This window comes from Diadema setosum, chromosome 3 (genome assembly GCF_964275005.1).
Source record: "Diadema setosum chromosome 3, eeDiaSeto1, whole genome shotgun sequence".
NCBI classification, from domain to species: domain Eukaryota; kingdom Metazoa; phylum Echinodermata; class Echinoidea; order Diadematoida; family Diadematidae; genus Diadema; species Diadema setosum.
The window spans coordinates 34,993,197-35,001,177 of record NC_092687.1 but is presented as its reverse complement, the minus strand read 5'-3'; the positions used below and the strand labels follow the sequence as shown (position 1 = coordinate 35,001,177).

The 7,981-nt window shown below is 39.2% G+C and overlaps 1 long non-coding RNA gene across 1 annotated transcript; it reads right to left on the bottom strand.

Moving 5' to 3' along the window:
* Positions 1-948: 948 nt before the first annotated feature.
* On the bottom strand, positions 949-7,972 carry LOC140226352 (uncharacterized). Its single transcript, XR_011900939.1, has 4 exons — positions 7,697-7,972; positions 6,668-6,743; positions 2,039-2,232; positions 949-1,452 (listed from the first exon to the last, which is right to left on the bottom strand). It is a non-coding gene; the product is annotated as an uncharacterized lncRNA (long non-coding RNA).
* Positions 7,973-7,981: the final 9 nt, after the last annotated feature.

Sequence of the window (7,981 nt, the reverse complement as noted above, 5' to 3'; positions counted from 1 at the left end):
TATATATTAGTCATCATTCTGTTAATCATTAATTATCACTTGTATTTTCGGAGTTCAACACATTCTGCAACAGAGATGATATCTACTAAGGTATTGTATTTCTATCAATGGTACTCCATTTCATTCACTCCCTCTCTCCATCTCTCCCCCCCCCCTCCTCTCTCTCTCTCTCTCTCTCATTATTTAGGTCTCTTCTCTTGAACATTGGTTGAGACAGCCAAGAGTTTGATTTTACAAAATGTAATGGAAGCCAATGATTATCATCCATGCTTTGTTACAATTTCATTATCACAAGAAAAAGTAATCTCAGTTCTTCCTAATTTTGCAACTAATATTGTTAAAGTCAAAGAAATGGTACCGTCACAATGCCTTGAATATAATAACATGATAGAGAAATCTCACATACTACAGGCAAGAGAAAAGGAACAACATCTTATGTTGAAGGTCGTTTGATTTTTTTTTTTTTTTTGTGAGGGGATGTTCTGTTACTGGGTTATTACAACATTTTGAGAGCTTGCGAAAGCGATACATTTGACGAAGACTGACGATTAGAGCTCCAACTATATCAAGAACGTGTGCAGTAGGAAATACGGCCAGTTATTATCTAATGACCTTTTTTTTTAAAGGAAAGCAAAACCCAAAGAGCAATGTGGATTGAGTGAAAGCAGTAATAGTAGTAGAACACATCAGTAAAAGTTTGAGGAAAATCGGACAATCGATGCAACAGTTATGAATTTCAAAGTTTTGGTGTTCGGAACCACTGGAGTAGGAGACTGCTAGAGTTCCTGACGTCATGTGTGGACAACAATAAGAGAAAATAGAAAGAGAATTACCCCCCCCCCCCAAAAAAAAAAAATAAATAAATAAATAAATAAATAAATAAATAAAATAAAATAAAAATAAAGAAAATCAATTTTCATGAAAATTACACATTCCATAAAAAAAGATAGTTATAATCCCCCTGCTAACTGAAAGCTGTAAGTCAAGTGCTCCTAGTTTTCATGAAGCTAGAAAAGTGAAAGCATGTTGAATTTTCTTTATGTGTTAAATACGGCAGCATTTAAACAATCTTCTCTTTTCTATGTGATGATGACCTAACTTTAGAAACATTTAAAATGACGTTCATCTGTTTTGTATTGGATTTTTTTTACGTTAATAACTGTTCAGTTTTAAAGTCTCTTAGATCTTTTGTAACCTATGCATGTGTATATTTATGATTGATATTAAGCATTTCCCAGCAGTCAGTGAAATAACTCAACATTTACCGACATCAGGAACAACAAGAGAAGGTTATTCCTCCTCTTCCCTCCTTTTCTCCTTTTCCATTCTTTCTTTTTCGTCTCCCGGGAAGTCTAGCCTTCTCAGAGCGCGAATTATTTCATCACGCAGCTCGACTCGACGGCGTTCGTCATCTTCGTCGCTTACCAACTTCAGCCACTCCCGAAGAGGAATCTGGGAGCAAAATAGAAAGAGGGCATTGCTGTAACACAGTCTTTATGTTACATTTTTGCTATTGTTCTTGTTCTTTTTCTAAACCATGGAATATCTACTTGATGTGTGACAGTGAATGTGATTGCGTCATCTACACAATTTACCACATTTACGTACAGAAATAATCTCAGTCGTGCAGATATTTCATGGTAGCAATTGTCGACACAGCAGACGTCGCAGATCCGACATTTCTGTACATAGCAATATGTCATATCGTTTTCGTATTTATTAACTGAGCACGAGCATGAAAATGCCTAATTTATATCAAAACATATAAAACATGTAGGTTTATCAATTTCTATTATACCATACATGTATATCGATATATGTGGAGAGTTACATCGATTATATTGATATACTTAGACATTCTAATAAAGATATTTTCCATCTTATGTACTTCATTGCGAGTGTGTGTTGTCTGCGAACGTGTGTGTGCATGAAATCGAATTCGTAGCTATTCAATGTACTTAAAAACGTCAACAAAACAAAACAAACAAAGAGTCTGCAACAGCGACAGCACCTAATGTCAAATCGGCTGCATGCTTACATGGTCATGGCTAGCTTGAGCTGAAGGACGTCGACCACTTAAGCACATTCCGTCGCTCTCTTCCTGCTCTTCCTGCGCTCTTTTCCACTTCTTGAAGATGTGCCAACCGATCCCCATAATAGATAGCTCAGCAGACAGCCCTGCTACAACTATGCCTGTTATTTCACCAACCAGCGAAATTGGTCCAGATTCAGCTGCAACGATGGGGGGGGGGGGGGGGGGGTATGACAATAAAGAAACAAGCAAAGCAGCTTTTGAGATGTAAACTAAATCTAAGACATTCTGGCACAAATGATTTCTGATAATGATTTTAGGCAGTAACCCTTCTTTACAACAACTAATATCCATCGTTTTATGGCGCAGAAAATAGCAGGATTTCTTTGACTTCAAACATTGGATTTGTATTAAGCGTCACAGACATCTTCAATCCCCTATGCGAGCATCTTCAAATATTCCCACGGTATACGGCGTGTGATTTCGAACAACAGCATCGCTTGCTATATGATCGTTGATTTGACCTTTAACAAGATACAGTTCACTATGGAAACTTCAGGTTTTCATTCTCTTTCTTTCCTGTTGCATCTTCAGAGGCGCTCCATACTCCGTTCATTTATTTTCTCGAGCATAATTATTCAGGTGACAGTACAAAAGGCGGGGGAGATAAGTTTTTTGGTGTGTTTGTCACGATATTTTTTTTTTCTTCTCAGGTCAATATTCTTCACACATTCGAAGAGGATTCTTTCTTTGTTTGGATATTTAATATTCTCCTCGTGTTGGTCTAACTTCTTCTCTCTAATCTCAAGATGGTTGCAAAGAAGGGCTACTACCTTGTAAGTGCAATTGGCGGACTGACATGAACGCGTCCGTGTCATTTTCTTTTTAACTCCTTCATAAGTAGTAAAGAATAGCTGTTGGTAGGGATCGGCGATACGTGGAGCCTCACACACGGGAGGTGAAGTTCGGTGTGCTTAATTTGGCCGACACCTGTGACATATGATAGTAATACAAAGAAAACGCATTTGATAGAGAGAATAAGCTGCATGTGTAAAACGAGCAATCACTGAACTCCTTCGCATTATGAAGAAGATCTTATCAATTTTATTTATGCCATCATGCTATAAAAATGTATTTACCTTAAGCCCCTTTTACACCTTCACGGATCGCATCACGGATGACCAGGGATCGTCGATCCGGGATCATTCGTACTGTTTCCGGCATGACCGTATTGACTCCGTGAAGTCATCCGGCATTATCCTTGATCATCCGGCATGTCCGCGGAAAAAATTAAGCTTGCTTAATTTTTCATCCCGGACATCACGGATGAAAATCAATACAAACTCTTCCTTGTTGGCAACGTCTACTCCGTGCTGCCTCCGTATTCCTTCCTCGTTTGCTCGTAGGCATCGGCTACTCCGTGTTGCCTCCGTACTCATTCTAGGACAATCCGTGAAGACATCGGGACGTCCGCATTAGCATCGGCGCCATCCGGGATGAAATATTCGTGTATTTTGCCAATACAAGCTCATAAAGTCCGTGAAATTTACTCACATCTTCCCCCATCAGTACAGCCAACCCCTCATAGGCCTACCGTTCGTTTAGTGGTCGCCGGAGAAGCTTAAGTGACCCACACATACCTCCTTGCTGTTTTTTCTTCTTTCTGTGTGTTTTGATTTTTGTTTTGCTTTATTTATGTCTTGATTTTCCAGAAAAATGAGAGTTTGAAACAAAGAGATATGCCTTAATGGTGTCGACAAACAGAGAAGTATGTACGCTGCTGCAGATTTCTGGTGTGCTTGTTATATTTAGCTCTGGAGATATGTCGTCCGAGAAAGATAGAGTATCAAAAGCAAAAGCAAATGTCATCTGTCAACATTTTAGGGATATCTGTGTAATGACCTCGAAGGGACCCAGTTGCATCCGTGCTCTTCTTTGATATCCTTGTTGCCTCCGTATCGTTTCCGCTGTGGTCCGCGTACATTCCTTGTCTGTCCGTGTACGCACCGTACTTGTCCGTGTAGCCTCCGTACTTGTCCGTGTAGACACCCAGTTGGTATCGTGTTCACACCGTCATTGAGATGAAAATCGATATTTTGCATGCCGGAACACCACGGACGACGATCCGTGGTCATCCGTGTAGCAATCCGTGAAAGTGTAAAAGGGGCTTTACAAAGCCTTTAAAAGGGCATTGTACCGGTTTTTTACTTTTTTATATGTTGTTCGTTTACTTCTAAAAGACCCAGCGGTGCAAACAGAATCAAAATTTCATAACGATTAAGTCCGTAATTTAATGTTAAAAATTGAACTTTTTAGGTGAGAATTATGCTAATGAGCTGACGAGCCCGGATGTTATGATGTCACAGGTGCTCTCACTATTACTGATTACAAGTGCTCGCATACGCGTGCGTTCATTGGTATCGAGTAGCAGACGACGCTTAGGCCTAATTTAGCTAGCAGGCGGCGCTTGTGTACTGTTCTATCCATGTAGATATCTCAAATTTCACTAAACCAAATCGCACCAAGATTACAGGATATACTTCATAGCATATTTCTAAGTATTCTCTTATATTTGAACGAAATCAGTAATCGAGAAGTATCAATGTTGACGTCGAATTTCAAGTCGTCACTCAAAAAAAAAAAAAAAAAAAAACTCACTCTTCGCGAGAGATCTTGGCAAACGCAAGATGCACAATCTAGAACTGAAGTCAGCCGACTAGTACTGTGCGAACGGGGAATTTACGCGAGAACTAAACTCAAAAGTGTAGTGATTTTTGCGACTTGTTTGATAACAGGAACTACATTTTTCATTCAACTTACCACAAATAATTAGTAAATTTATTTATTGCCCCCGATTACTTGAAAGACTTCAGTTTGTGCGTGCGCAGCTGAGGTAGGTAGGGCCTGGCCGCAATCACTCGTGTTAGTCGTAGAGCAGATTATTTTTAGCGACGCCGACAGGAAAGTCGACATCTACACTTACGCTTCCCGACGTGTGATTTGTTTCCAATTAACGTGAGCTGTTGGATATGAATCATAAAGTATTTCCTGTGAGCTTGGTGCCATTTGGCAAGGTGAATTTTGAGATATCTACATGGATACGGAAGTACGCTAGCACTATACCTACACCAGCGCTGGGATCGCGAAGCGGCGACACTGTGTTAGAATCTACGTGGTCAGGCCACTCTTCCGAGATATGGGTCCTAGTAGGCCTCCTGAAACAAACTGTTAGATCTAACATTAGTCCTTGGTGTAAATAACACCACTATGAGATTTATCTCGACTATAAAACATCGGAAATCCATAAAGCAGATACCTTACCTGAAAAATCCAGCACAGGAACAACAGTGCCTGCAGGACAAGGGTCCAGATCTAGATCTGGAGTCTGGACTTTTGTCTGGACTTTCTTCAAGTTCTGGCAGCAGGGGTATGCAACGTTACGCTGTGCCTTATTAGCGCTGTGCACATAGGGCCTACAGCTGCAATGTCGACGGTGAGTGGGTGTAGGGCCTACTCATCAAAACTTGGACTGCCACGTAGAACCTACTCCTTGACTGCTCAGTAGTCCTAGTCCTAGTTCTAGTATTTCAGAGTCTATGTGTACTGGGTACCGTTTTCATCTTACTAAGCGTAAATCGTGCGTGCCGTTGAAGAGAGTCTATCTACATTTGGATTTAGATTCACTCAGCCCTCATCTACGTTAGATAGTTTGAACTGGCGAACAACCATCGCTCGATCATGATCACCAATGCGTAACGTTACTTACACACAGTTTTAGAAGAACTATGGGCAGCACGTTCGGATAACGATGCCAATTTCATTTTGCATATTATCTGGAATTTCCCCACAAGTTTTATCTAAATGAAAAGCTGTTGAAGAGATTGCTTTTAAAGATTAATAGATATTGTTTAACATGTTTATTATAGCTCCATATTGCAATTATATTAAATAACAGCTTTTGCAGTACTTCGTGTGAGATTTCATCAGTAAATTGGCATTATGTAGTTCGTCTTGCTAATGTCGGAGTTGTGCACCAAGAGCACCTGTGACGTAGGCCAAATTGTGTGGATCGTTCCATGGCTTGCTTGTTTTCATTTTTTTTTTTTTTTTTCAAAAAATCATTACAGGCTTATCCTGGGTTTTACAATCGTCTCTTTCCAGTAGTAGGCATCGAAAAATGTAGATTAGAATTATCAGACAATTAGAAAATTTCAGTACCGTTTTCTTTTAAGTACTGAACAGACGTGTGCTTTTAAAGGCTCTTGGCAGCATCCATGGCATCAATATCATTAAAATGATTATTCACTTTTATTTGGACGCTAATTAGAATATAAAATCGGTTCTTTCAGGAAAAGGTATTGCACAGGAATACTGTGTCATCAATATTGCATTACTAGTTGTCAGCCTCTTTATTGTTAACATTCATTGTTACATTGTTACAGAATTTTGTACTGCAGTAAATTAACACGTTCATGTAACCTGTTCCATACTCAATTCTGTAATCTCGATAGACATAATACACAGGCAGGACAGGTTGCCAGGTTCCCCTAAGTAACAGCTTAATGTCACCTCTCTGATACGTTTTGAAAAAGCACAGTGGCTGAATATAGTGACCATAACGAAGACAAAACTCACGTTGTGGCGCCTTATCCGTCTGATACAGAGCTGACATGCGTCTTACGTAGTACCCTGCCGTCGTCTTCTATTCGGTCTGCTGGCAAGTCAAAATGTGTAAGGAAGGAAAATAGTATACAGTTGGCAGAAGATGACCCGGACATTAATTATTTATATTAATTAATCTTATGTATTACTTTACATTGTTACTGATGGATGTTGTAAACACAACACTGTGTGATTTGTGTGGAAACCTAATAAATGAAATGAAATGAAATTAAAATACCTCCCAAAAGAGAGCAAATGAGGAAATATCAATACATGATTTCATGCGAAACACTTGACTATATTGTGCATTATTTGTTAATAAAATAATAGCTCATAGAAAAAAAGACCAGACACTTCTACCAACGACATAACGTTATTACGTTACAGAATAAGTTATAAAGCAACATTTAATTTCTGAAAGTGACATATTATTAATCCGACAGCAGGGGGAAAAACAACGTCATCATGTTTAGTAATTTGCAACATCAGGACCAAGATCCAACCATTACAACACACATATTAGCGAAGAGAAAAACAGAAAGCAAAGTCTTTAGAAACAGGTTATAATGATTGTCTAGCATAAAGTCAGGTCAGTTTGACTACAACATGTCTAACTGTATCTATCGCGTATCACTGGGTTCAACATCAACTATGATATGATTTGAAGAGATTATTTGCAAATCTACTTGCCTGCTATTTCAAAGGCAATCAACCCAAAGGGCAAAATATTATCTTTCCTACGATACCTCACTTGTAACATTATAAGGGATATTTTTAATGATAACCTGTGATGACAAATTTTCTATATTCTCTTAAGACATTTCTTGTTTTTTACCTCTGCTTGCCACATTAGTATCCTGTGCATAGATTTGTGTGTAAAATTTGTGAACATTTGTCACACTGGCACAGAAAGGGTCATTTAAGCAGCTTTCTAGTTGACAGATAAAATGGAGATATGTCGTTTTGCGATCAAACTCTCCATTAATTACATAATCTACCAACCTCTTTCATCTTATCCACGTAATCGGAAGATGAGATCCTGGCAGTTAAATCGCGGTGGCTGTGGACGAATGGGGGAAACTGGTCCAGGCAGAAACTCCACTGTCCAGCTGTGAAAGCCACGTCCTTTAGGTTCCCCATCGACGCATTTTCACCCATCGAAGCTCCCGGTAGAATATCTGATATTTTTCTGGGTGTCCCCTTGGTTGGGGACCCCTTTTGGCACTACTCAACAAGTTGAAATATTCACTACACATGCCTTTTACACAAACGACGCTATTAAGCATG